The 12,076-nt window shown below is 35.2% G+C and overlaps 1 protein-coding gene and 1 non-coding gene across 2 annotated transcripts in view; one reads left to right on the forward strand and one right to left on the reverse strand.

Moving 5' to 3' along the window:
* Window positions 1-1,315: 1,315 nt before the first annotated feature.
* The window catches only part of LOC124595754 (potassium voltage-gated channel protein Shaw-like), a 408,834-nt gene continuing 398,073 nt past the window's right edge, over window positions 1,316-12,076 (reverse strand). The window contains exon 6 of the mRNA XM_047134633.1: window positions 1,316-1,427. The gene's annotated coding sequence lies outside the window, so the exon portion shown is untranslated. The remainder of the gene's footprint in view (window positions 1,428-12,076) is intronic.
* On the forward strand, window positions 5,873-5,947 carry Trnal-caa. The gene has a single exon. It is a non-coding gene; the product is annotated as a tRNA-Leu (tRNA).

The following is a 12,076-nucleotide window of genomic DNA, read 5'->3' on the forward strand; positions in this document are numbered from 1 at the left end:
GAAACAATGTCATCATGTGTGATTTATTGTTATTTGTGAATTCTGAACCTATGATATGGTAGAGTCATTATCAAATGCAGTTCAGTGGAACATAAACATCATACTGAAGATAATACAATCAGTCATCTTCATGTGTTATTTTCATATTTATGTAGTGTTTTGCATAATATTCTAAAAATCATTACTCTGTAATATACTTGTGTGCATGTGTGCACATGTGTGTGTGTGTGTGTGTGTGTGTGTGTGTGTGTGCGTGTGTGTGAAGAGGAATTAATCAAAACTTCTACGAATTAGTCACTAATGATACAAGAGATTTATTTGCATTTTCTTACTGACAAACATCCTGGAATGATTTGTGAACTGAATACCAACATCTATGAGGACGACAATCTTTGAAGAGGTGTAAAATTTACTTAAACTATATATCAACTAAAAGTGAATCTAAATTAAAATAACTTCAACAATAAATTTTATCTCTAAAAAGACAAGTACTGGATGTTATTATCAGCTTTCACTCAAAAACTTTTCCAGTCCAGGTCAATAGGCTCTTTTTACCAACAGTACAGCTGAATGTAAGCATGGATTTGCTTAAAAATTGTTTTAGATACATGAATAAGAAGAACCCATTTACAAAAGTAATCCTTGTGATTTTGTGTCTGGCAGAAATGATGAGCATGCAGATTTTGTGGAAAACACACAGAGGATGGATAAATCTTCACAAGTAGTTTCCATGGAGTCATGGTAAATTGAGGGCTACTCCTGTCGATCTATAAATATTTCTGATTATTTTCTGACACATTGTGTTCATTTTAGACATGTATGAATTGGCAGAAACATGTTTAACTCTTCTTTTTTTTGTTCTTTTTACACAAAAGCATTAATATCTAGTCAATTTACATTTCTGCTGTTTGGTACACATTCCAACAATTTTTCAGAAATATTAACTGTCTTATGAAAATGCTAACATATATTTGGACACTGGAACTTTGTTGATTTTTATAGTGTATGTACATATGTTTATTATGTACTCTTTTAACACAGCAAATGCTAATATAAAGAAGCTTTTACATTTTATATCAAATCCACAGTTCCTGACAAGCATTATGGTACAAATATACAGGAGCACACTCTGGTTTTACAAAAAAAGAACATTAAAAATATTCAGTTGTGACTATAACTTCTCATATTCTCTTGCTTACTTTCCTTGTATTAATTATCAACTTATTTCACTTCTAATGCATTGTGTTAATTTGACTTTTAAAGGAAGCTGTCAGATCACTTTTATTGATACTGTCCTGGCTTAACGATCTGTGAACTGGCAGTAGGAGTGGATTCAGAATTCGTTGAAAGTATCTTGTTGACAGTGACTCTGCCTACCCCATTCGGATTGAAACTCATGGTGAGTGCAACACCTGCAGCAGCCGTTGCTGAAATTCAATAATAAACATATATTATTTTTTAAACCTGAAAAATTGTTTAGTTTTTACAGATCAAAATAAAAGAAAGATAGAAATTTCTGTAATGTCGAGGAAAAAAACCATCAAAGTAGTGGTAGCTGATTGAAGGTAACCTGAATATAACTTGTATGTTGAAATGCAGTTGTATTCAGAAGATTCATTAAAGCATTATTCATAATTGTAAACTATTCTTAATCATAAGCTATTGACAATAAATTTAAATGGTACACACACACACACAAATTATTCCACTTCATGGCACTGCTATGCTGTTCTTACAAATTACATTTGAATTATTAGTTATGTGACACACGTTCATACACATTATCAGGCACTTTTTAGTATCATAAGGGGACAGAACCTTTTGCCAGTACTACATTATGCAAAAACCATCTTTTTCATGTACAGAATTTTTCTTAATCAAAGCACAAGTACTGTTTGTACAGATCATTGTAATGTATGTTGTAGTTCTGTTAATGACAGTAGAACTTTATGAATGATTGTACTTTACATACCATGCTGAATATTTTTGTGTGGGTACTTATGTTTACAAGACATTGAATTAGAAAGCAATATTATTGATCTGCTTGCATTGTTGAGAAATCTGTAGAATACTCACACGAGGTATTTGCTGCACAGAAATATTCAAAAAGAATTATTTGTTGTCCACAGCATTTTGAAAATTGCTGTTTATACAGCTAGGGATATAGCAAAAAGTTTGGCAACAAATGGTCATTGATATGATGTGGGCCATAGTGCAGAATTTTAAAACAACACTAGTGTTCAGAAATACAACAGTAGAAATAAAATACTCTCCAAAATCCATGATTTGGCTGACTGTGCCACGCAAAGAGGCACAATATGCACCCAAACATCTTCCTAGAGAATTAAAGTTGTTGATAAACAATGAGAACCACTTTAAAAACAAAATAAAAATAAAAAAAACATTTTGTACAACAGTTACTCCACAGAAATTATTTGAATAGGTAATATCAAGATCTACTCCTTAGATTTTTTAAAATAATATGTGTGTGTGTGTGTGTGTGTGTGTGTGTGTGTGTGTGTGTGTGTGCGCGCGCGCGCGCGTGCGCACATGTGTTGTATTCAATAAGTAATGCAACATTCTTTTTCTCGGTCAGTTTCAGTTGAAAAAATGCATAATTTGCTATGGGACATCGTGGAATGTTCCTGCCTTAGCCCGATAGTTTCATGAAGTTCTGCTAGGTGGCAGCACTACATGTAGCCTTCCAAATGGCATCTGTCCATTTGTACGGAATTCAAATTGGAAACAAAATGGCAATCTATGGAGTGGTGCCACACAACCTCTCCTTCAGAAAAAAAGTTCAAAGCCACACCCTCAGTTGGTAAAATTGTGGCAATGGTCTTTTGGGACTCTGAAGGGGTTATTCTGTTTGATGCACTCTCTTGTAGTGCAATAATGAACTCTGAAGTGTATTTTATTACCTTCAGGATATTGAAGAAATGGCTTCACTGTGTTTATCACCACAAAATTGCAAATCCAAGACAACATAAGGCCTCATACTATTCTGTGCCTTGAGAAGAGTTCACAAAACTTAATTGGACTGTTTTTTCTCATCTATCTTACAGCCCAGATCAACCACTTACCAACTTCCATCCGTTTGCCTCAATGAAGGATGTACTCTACAGGAAGCAGTACATGAATGATGAGGGCAGGTTATTGTTGCAGCATGTCGCTGGCTCTGTCAACCAGTAAAGTGGTACTATGCAGGCATAAAGACCCTCACAGTAATGTGACATAAGGCCATTGCATTGAATGGAGATTATGATGAAGAATAGGTTTTTGTAGCCAAAAGAGTGGGGAATAATATGGTGCATTAGAATATTTAATAAAGCACACTTGCTTTCAGAAAAAAATGTGTTGCATTCATGTTGCAGTAGAAGGGAGTTTGTTAATAATTATTTGCAAAATAATTGAAAATAATGAAGCTATGAGTTATTTGATGGAGGAGAAACTCTTTGTAGATGTTGATAATCTACATCTGCATGACTTCTCTGCAATTCACACTTAACCATCTGGAAGAGGATTTATTGAACCACCTCCCGACTAATGTCTAGCTTCCACTCCTGAACAAAGCATACGAAATATGAACATTTAAATCTTTGTGCACTAGCTCTGATTTCTTTTATTTTATTATGATGATCATTTCTCACTATGTAGATGGATGTGAACAAAGGATTTTCACATTCAGAGGACAAAATTGGTGATTGAAAAAATTTCATGAAAACATCTTGCCACAACAAACAACATCTTTGTTTTACTGATTTCCATGCCAACTCGCACATCATATCCTTGAAAATCTATCCCATATTTCATGTAACACAAAATGAATTGTCCTACTGTAAATGTTTTTGATGTCCTCTGTCAGTTCTCTCTAGTGAGGATCCCATACTTAACAGAAGTACTCCAGAAGATGTCCGACAAGTGTAGCGAAGGCAGTCTCTTCAGTATATCTGTTGCATCTTCTATGTTTCTGTCAATAAAACACAGTCTTTGACTTGCCTTCCCTACAAAAATTTCTTTGTGATTGTTCCAATTTAACTTGTTCATGACTGTAATTCCTGAGTATTTAGTTCAGTTGACAGGCTTTAGGTTTGTAGATTTATCATGTAACAGAAATTTAAGGGATTCCTTTTAGTACTTGTGTGGATGACCTTACATTTCATATTATTTAGTGTTAATTGCCACATTTAACAACTTATAGACTTCTTGTCCATTGGTTTTAATCTTTGATGTCTTCGCCGGATGGTAAGTGACAGTACAGTCAGCAAACAGTCTACGCGGGCTGCTCAGATTGTCACCTAAAACCTCTATATACAGGGCATTCATTTTAACTTGAGACAATTAAATCTCTTGAAAATGATGCATCACATGAAAAAAAATGTTCTAGGTGAAAAGTTAATATTAGTAAAGGGGCTTGCTGTCTGTGCTACAACTGGCCACCTGCTAGTCACCCTTCCTTTGTGGGTGGGGTCAACTTTGAATTTTAAAATGGGAACCCACCCCCAATGTTTACTGCACATTCAGATTCTACACAAAAAATATATGTGCTTTACTCAAACCATTGTTTCCTATTTGTGGGAGATGGTGCTGTAATTGACAGATATCAAGTGTACCTGTTTTTGTACTCAAGGACCAAAGCATTTGATTCTTGTTTTGTAAACATTGATGTTCTAATGGTTGATATGGATGTTCAAACATACCTGATTGTTGCAATTGTGACTGTAGAGTACAAACAACATGCCTAGACCTTCGTACTTTGTCAAATAAGCTATTTGTCTGATAACATAGTTTTCTGTTGCCTAAGAAGTGGATTGTGGTGAGTCCGCAAAGCATCGGAATGCTTGATTTGGTGGCCAACCCTGAACCCCATCATCAGGGAGACTGATATCAGTGTGTTTCCATCCAACCATTGTAACTATCATGCTGGCTGCTACATGTCTACTGGCAGAATACAAACCACAACCATTGTAATAAAGTACAATGTCCGTGAAGTGACAGTCACAGGCACACCTGCCATGGATACTCACTAAAATCAAGCACCCCGACACACCAATGGTGAGAGGCAAAGGGGATCTCCCATCAAGTATCCTGATGGGAATAGATAACTGTTACATCCACGTCATTGTTCCTGGATCATGTTAAATGTAATTTCTAGCCAGACATTGATACTTTACCCAGCTAGCACTCAAGCTAATTTCAAGGTGGATATTGAGTTTAGGTTCAGTTGAAAATTCAAGATTGAAAAATCAACCTGTTACACAGCTTATTTCAAGGTGGATATCGAGTTTAGGTCCAGTTGAAAATGCAAGATTGAAAAATCAACCTGTTACACAGTTTACATCAAGCTGTAAAAATTTAGCTTGAATTAAAATAATTTTCCCAAGCTTGAAATAAACTGTAATTTCTCTGGGAGGCTGTACAGCAGATGCGCGCAGCATAGCTTCCATAGACGTCCACGGGAAGCGCCACAAGCGTTTATAAGCCTTGCAGTTGCACTGACTGCTAGGTTTATGGCCATTTTATTTTTGTGACGTGCATTAATGATTGTTGACTGTTGTGAAGTTTGTTTTATACTCGAAAATAGTTCGGAAAGTGTGTGGCGTCCCCTGCCTTACTGCTACACCAGGTCTGAAGAAGATTATTAGAAGAAGTGTATTACAGGTACGATGGTGCATTTTTTCTCATATTACAAATATTAAATATTATTACGTAACGTAAAGAAATATCATATTCTTTTATGTAGAAAAATTGAACCTGGATGAAAGTGAAATGGATTACCAGCTAAGAAAACATATTACAATTTGAATGTAGTTTGGAAGGTAGGAGACGAGGTACTGGCAGAAGTAAAGCTGTGAGTACCGGACGTGAGTCGTGCTTCGGTAGCTCAGTTGGTAGAGCACTTGCCCGCAAAAGGCAAAGGTCCCGAGTTCGAGTCTCGGTCGGGCACACAGTTTTAATCTGCCAGGAAGTTTCATATCAGCGCACACTCCGCTGCAGAGTGAAAATCTCATTCTGGAAACATCCCCCAGGCTGTGGCTAAGCCATGTCTCCGCAATATCCTTTCTTTCAGGAGTGCTAGTTCTGCATGTTTCGCAGGAGAGCTTCTGTAAAGTTTGGAAGGTAGGAGACGAGGTACTGGCAGAAGTAAAGCTGTGAGTACCGGACGTGAGTCGTGCTTCGGTAGCTCAGTTGGTAGAGCACTTGCCCGCGAAAGGCAAAGGTCCCGAGTTCGAGTCTCGGTCGGGCACACAGTTTTAATCTGCCAGGAAGTTTCATATTACAATTTGTTCAGCAAAAAGAGGTCATTTTAAACTAGCTCTCTAGTACGTGGCACTAATAAATTAAGACTTAATGCTATTTTACCTTTTTAAAATCTCGCCTTTTTATATATATCACCCTATTACATTTGTTTACTTGTAAATACTCATCTGTGTCACACCATGAATGAATAATCATGAAGCGTGAAAAGTTTCTTTGCTAATACAAATAGTAATGACATGGTGAATGGGAAAAGTGCATCAAGAACCAGTCACTACATAAGTGTCAGTATTTTTTATTTACATAGCTTTGACTGGTCTTCAATTGCTCTTAATTTTGTTGTTCCCTAGGTGAAATAATACTGCAAGGCCTACTGGTACTTCTTACTTTTATTGTTATTTGTAATGTGGCTGAAATCTAATAAAAGGCAATATTAAAATATGACAAGGAGAACATTTTTTGTTCTTTTACATTTCAGTTCCACTGAACTGGTAATTTCTTAAATTCATTTCGATTTCATCTTTTATTTCATTTTGATTCAGTTTTACTCACCAAAATATAATTGTGGATAGAATAAACCATCTACATTTTTCTAAATGGTAGTTTCCTTATAAGCTTACAGTATGAGGTGTACATGATTTCAAGTAATTGTTTCTTTATAATTCAGATTAAATGGCGCTGAAACTGTTAGAAATAGTGATGTGTGGCTTCTTCATGAAGTCATCGCAAAATTACCCAAATGTCATCTTTACTTTCAAAATTTCAAACAAAAAGTTATTTCAAATTACTTTAAAAACCCTTTGGAATGAAGTCACCAGAAGCAGCTGCTTACTCAGTGACGTTTATACTAGTTAATGATTCTTACTACATCAGTGAGTTTGAAGTTATTTTGCTAATCTTGGGCATAAATTATATTTAGGTTGATCAGTTTCAACTTTTTACATTTTTTATGTTTAGGTATGGCTAACATTTTCTTTTACCTGTTACAGGATCATTATACCAGCAGAAGTCAGCGATATTTGATCCTGCTCTGGTCTGTGTGCTGGGGCCGGAGGGGCTTCAGAATAATTAAATTTTAAAATAAAACAATTTTAAACACTTTGAAAATAAAATTTTTTAAACATACATGTATTGATAATTTTTTTCTCACCATTTCCATTCTGATATTTATTATTTAATTAGGTTCAATAAATCCAGATTAATAATTATGTAGCTTAAAACAATCTGTAAATACCAGGCCGTATTCCATGTGTGTAAATACAGCTGGAGCCAAACTTGATAAGTCAAGCTTGAAATATAGCTTGAACTCTGCCAACTTTGATATTTGTTTCAAGCTTGAATCCAAGTAACAGGCTTGAGTATTCCACCTTTGATCAAGCTTATTTACTTGAACTTTACATCTGGAAACAAGTTTGAAACCGTCTTACTGTGCTATCTGGGCAAGCAATAACGTTACTGGGAATGATGTTAGGCTTCATCACTAAAAGATGTTGGATGTACAATAATTAGTTACAGATAAAGTGTCTTCAATGAGACTTTAAAGAAAGTAACTTTAGTGAGTCAGTTAAGCCTGACTGGACATGCATCTAAGGATTATAAACATTTAATCTAACTTTAATTCTCATAAGTGTTGACTAACATAATTTGAAATCAGCTCTACATCATAATTATTTAGGAATATTTACAAGTGTTTCTGATGAACAGTTTACAAGAACTGGATATACAGTGCACAAAAACCTCTTTGGCATAGCTGAGCTGTAAACATAAGATAGTTGTACAAGGCATTCTGTGATGGTGTGAGGTCACCAACATTAGTAAAACAAACTTTATTTTACTTCAAAACTCCTGGGCAGAAGAAGAAGTGTCACAGCCTTAACTAGGTTGACAAAGACATCTACAGATGTTGATGATTTTCCATTCATCATGTTGGTTAGTACTCACACTTGCTCCAGCCAAGTTAGATGTTAACTCCATTTCTTTTGTCTGCTCTGCAACCATCAGTAAATATAATTCAATTTATGCAGTGCTGCCTGGGCAACTTGTTTCTCATTATAAGATCAATTCCTTTCCAACTTGGGAAGAGAGCATTCCATGGGAAAACATCAACAAATGAACTGCCATTTTGATTAGAATGCACTAGAGGTGTTTACTGATGTCTTGCTTTGAATTAATGTAATTTGTTTCTTAGTGTTCTCTGCTGTATTTTTGGATACTAAATTAATTCATTCACACATTTTGTTTTGTAAATTACATCACGAGGAAGAGCCTTTACAAATGTAGAATGATTCAGTTCATACAAAAGCAGACAGAAAGGATGATTGCAGGAAACTTTTGTAAATAATACTAACAAAAAATTACAACTAGTGCTCAACTTAATAAATATATAAAATTTTCTGTATGTAAGGATAAAATTAGATGCCAAAAAAAAAAAAAAAAAGATAATTTCCTAGTTGCTAAGGATTTGTGTGTAATATCATCTGTCTTGTTGTTACTATTCTCATGGAGTTAAGTATCAGTTGTCTCACCCAGTTTATTCATTTCATACTAAAAAGTGTTCCAAATCATTATGAGTTTATTCATGGAATTTTGAACTGTTTGTGCATTGTGCATGGGTTCAGCTTTTTTTATGATCTGGTAAAGATATCTGCAATATTTCTTGCAATGGACATTAAAGTCTTGATTGAAGCTATTCCTATGGTTTAAATAGAGCTTTCTTTTCCTCCAAGCACTTGGCTCCATGTTTTGTCAGTGAACGTAACACCCAGTTAATATATCACTTAATGACAAGTAATTTCTGTTACTAATGGTTTCTGAAAGTGGTGATCTAGAATTTGTGTGTTTTTGTCTCTCATCTACATCAATTTTTGTCTTAACATCAATGTGTGGTTTCATCACTGCTGTTACAATCCATTTTCCACCTTCAAGCACAAGAAACCAATTCCTCACTGTTGTCCAAGTACAGTTGCTCCCTCCAGAAAAAGTGTCAAAGTATTGCAATTTTCTTTGAACTGAAGCATTTTAGTAGCCTTTTAATCCAGTTGTCAAACATCAAGCCTTATTATGCAGAATGCATGTTTCCAGTTTTATCAGAAAAAAATATAAAAGCTAGAAAAAGAGAAGAAAGAGCTTAGGAAAAATCTTTGTACCAATAAGAAAAGAGAAGGGAAATTTACACCAAGATTTCTACACGAACAAAAAATTGGAAACATGCCAAGTACTAGAGGAAGACAATAAAATAAGTTATTTGACAGATGTAATGAAAATGTACAAGAATATATATCACATCTCACTCAACCAGCAGAATGGATCTCTGAAATGTGTAAAGAGCAAAAGGCCGACAGTGTACTTTTCATTTAAATGAAATACAATGAACTGACTAAATAATATGAAATATTATTGTTTCAATGCTAATATTAATTATATCAAAAGGAAAATGAGAAAACTATAAAACTTGAGACTAAAATGCTGTCAATTACTTACCTTTAAGGGAAATTGCAGGACTGACAATGGATACATAAAAATATATACACATCTAACTTTTGGAACAAGTACTGCTAGTTTCTTACTTGGGAAACAGCTGGAAATAGGTTGGGGGAGATTAAAAAGGATGGGCAGGTCACTTGGACCCCAGGATTAGAGGTTCACTTATAGTGAAGAAAAGGTTAGAAAAAAATCAAGGAGCAGATATTAATTATTATATAAAGTAGCCTAAGAGATGCATATCAAAGATATGATACTCCTCAATGGAGAAGTAGGAGTTGTCAAACAGAATATTCTTTAATTCACTCTTAAAGTCCCAGTCATTAGAAATATGGCATTTAAATTCTGCTTTTCACTACCTTTTTGGAGAAAATAGAAATATTGGTAATTAAAAAGGACAGTAATGAGTGAGAAACAGTTGTCAAAACATCAAGTATTTTAAAGATGTTTCAGTAAGATGTTCTAGAACTATAAACAGATGTAACTTTTATGACATGCCTCTCAGTTCTGAAAACTTCCTTCCTTTAAGTTGAGTTTCCCCAATGTCATAATCAAAAAGTTATGTTGTTGAGAGCATAGTGTACACCTAACTTTTTTACCAAATTATTAACATTTGCTAATATTATAACTATATAAGTTATAAAGAGTGAGGCTCTGGGGAAGACATATTGTGGATGCAGGCTGCACGTACCCCAGGGATCTGTGTAGCTGCTTACCACAGATATTTTGCTCTGTGTACAGTATTACATTAGAAGTGCTACTAGTAATAATTTGATCTTAAGGACTTATGAATGCCAGTATGCCAACCTGTAACCACAGTGCTTTTCAAAGTAATGTTCATGCATTCCATCACCTTTTAATAACCAAGTGATTTTCATGTTAATGAACATAGTGCACTAACTACTCAACATTCATAAGAAAGGAAGTATTGGGTTTAATGTCCCATCAATGGTGACGTCATCAGAGATGGAGAACCCACCCTTGTGGGATGAGAGAAGCTATGACCTTTTCAAATAAACCACCTTGATGTTCCTGCGAAAGATGCATGGAGAATCTTTATCTGAAGATCTAGACAGATTTGAACCCTGTTCCTCCTGCATCACAGTCAAATGTCTGAATCATGAGATCGCTGTGAAGGGAAGGGGAAAAGACTGTTCAATGGTATCATAAAGATCCTCACAACTCAATAACTGTGTTTGGGACAGGAAATTACTTACTGTAGCTGAGCAAACACAGTATTTTCCAATTCTCTGTAAAATAAACCTGGAACACATAGGGGAAATTCAGGTAAGAGTACGCAACTACGGAAAAAATCTGGCTACTGACTTAATCTGTTATTGTAAATTATTTATAAACAAATCTATGATTTAAATACCTATATAACAATCATAGTAAAAGTAAATGAATTTTGATAGTAGGACATATTCAGTAAGAATGAGAATACAAAAGTGTAAACTGCTCACTTCAGCTGCACACGTGGGTAAGAGTATGCCCTAGTTAGGAAAGAGTTTGCACATGAGATTCTTCAATAATGGTCTCAGGGATAATGTACTACATCTTCATAATCTGTAATCCTCATGCCACCACTCTCTGCATTGTATCCATTCATCATCAAAATAGCACCCACACCCTGGGTAAATGTAATATTTTTATTTTCTTTGCGGGATGTTATTCAGGGAGCTAAGAGCATATATAGGCTGATTCTGTGATGATGTCACAAACCTTCAGGGATAATGGAGAAGGTCAAATGTATCCCTTGATGTAAGGGACACTGGTCTGGAAACAATTGCGTTGAAAGTTGTAGCCCTAACAGTGGAATACATGCTGTTGCTAAGATTGTAGGTTAGGTAGCTTTCAGAGTTGGTAGTATGGACCAGCACATGAAAAATATCTGGTAAACATGAGTTCTAAAATGCATTCCTCAAGGGCTATGGATACTTTTTTAGTAGAAGAGATGTTTTTCACAGTAGCAAAGATGAACAAGTGTTCATAGCTCTTAAGGTACACACTTTAGAGCCCATGTTTAAAAGTCATTTCTTTCTTGATTTGGTCCACACTACCTTCTCCAAAAATATGGAAACTAAAGAGCTTGCAGTGGACGAGATGTGTTTCACGGAAGACGAGCAAGTGCTCGTAGTTCTTAAGGAAATCGTTTTAGAGTCCATGTTTACTAGACTCTTTTTTCTTGTTTGGTTCGTACTACCATCTCTGAACGTTCCCAACCCTATGGTCTTAGCAGCGAAAGTACCAGTACAATTGTGTTCCACTGTCAGAGGTATCATAAAGATTTTCACTTATAACTTTCGACTCGGTCGTTTCCAGACAAGGGTCCCTCGAA

The sequence above is a fragment of the Schistocerca americana genome, chromosome 2, assembly GCF_021461395.2.
Source record: "Schistocerca americana isolate TAMUIC-IGC-003095 chromosome 2, iqSchAmer2.1, whole genome shotgun sequence".
NCBI lineage: Eukaryota > Metazoa > Arthropoda > Insecta > Orthoptera > Acrididae > Schistocerca > Schistocerca americana.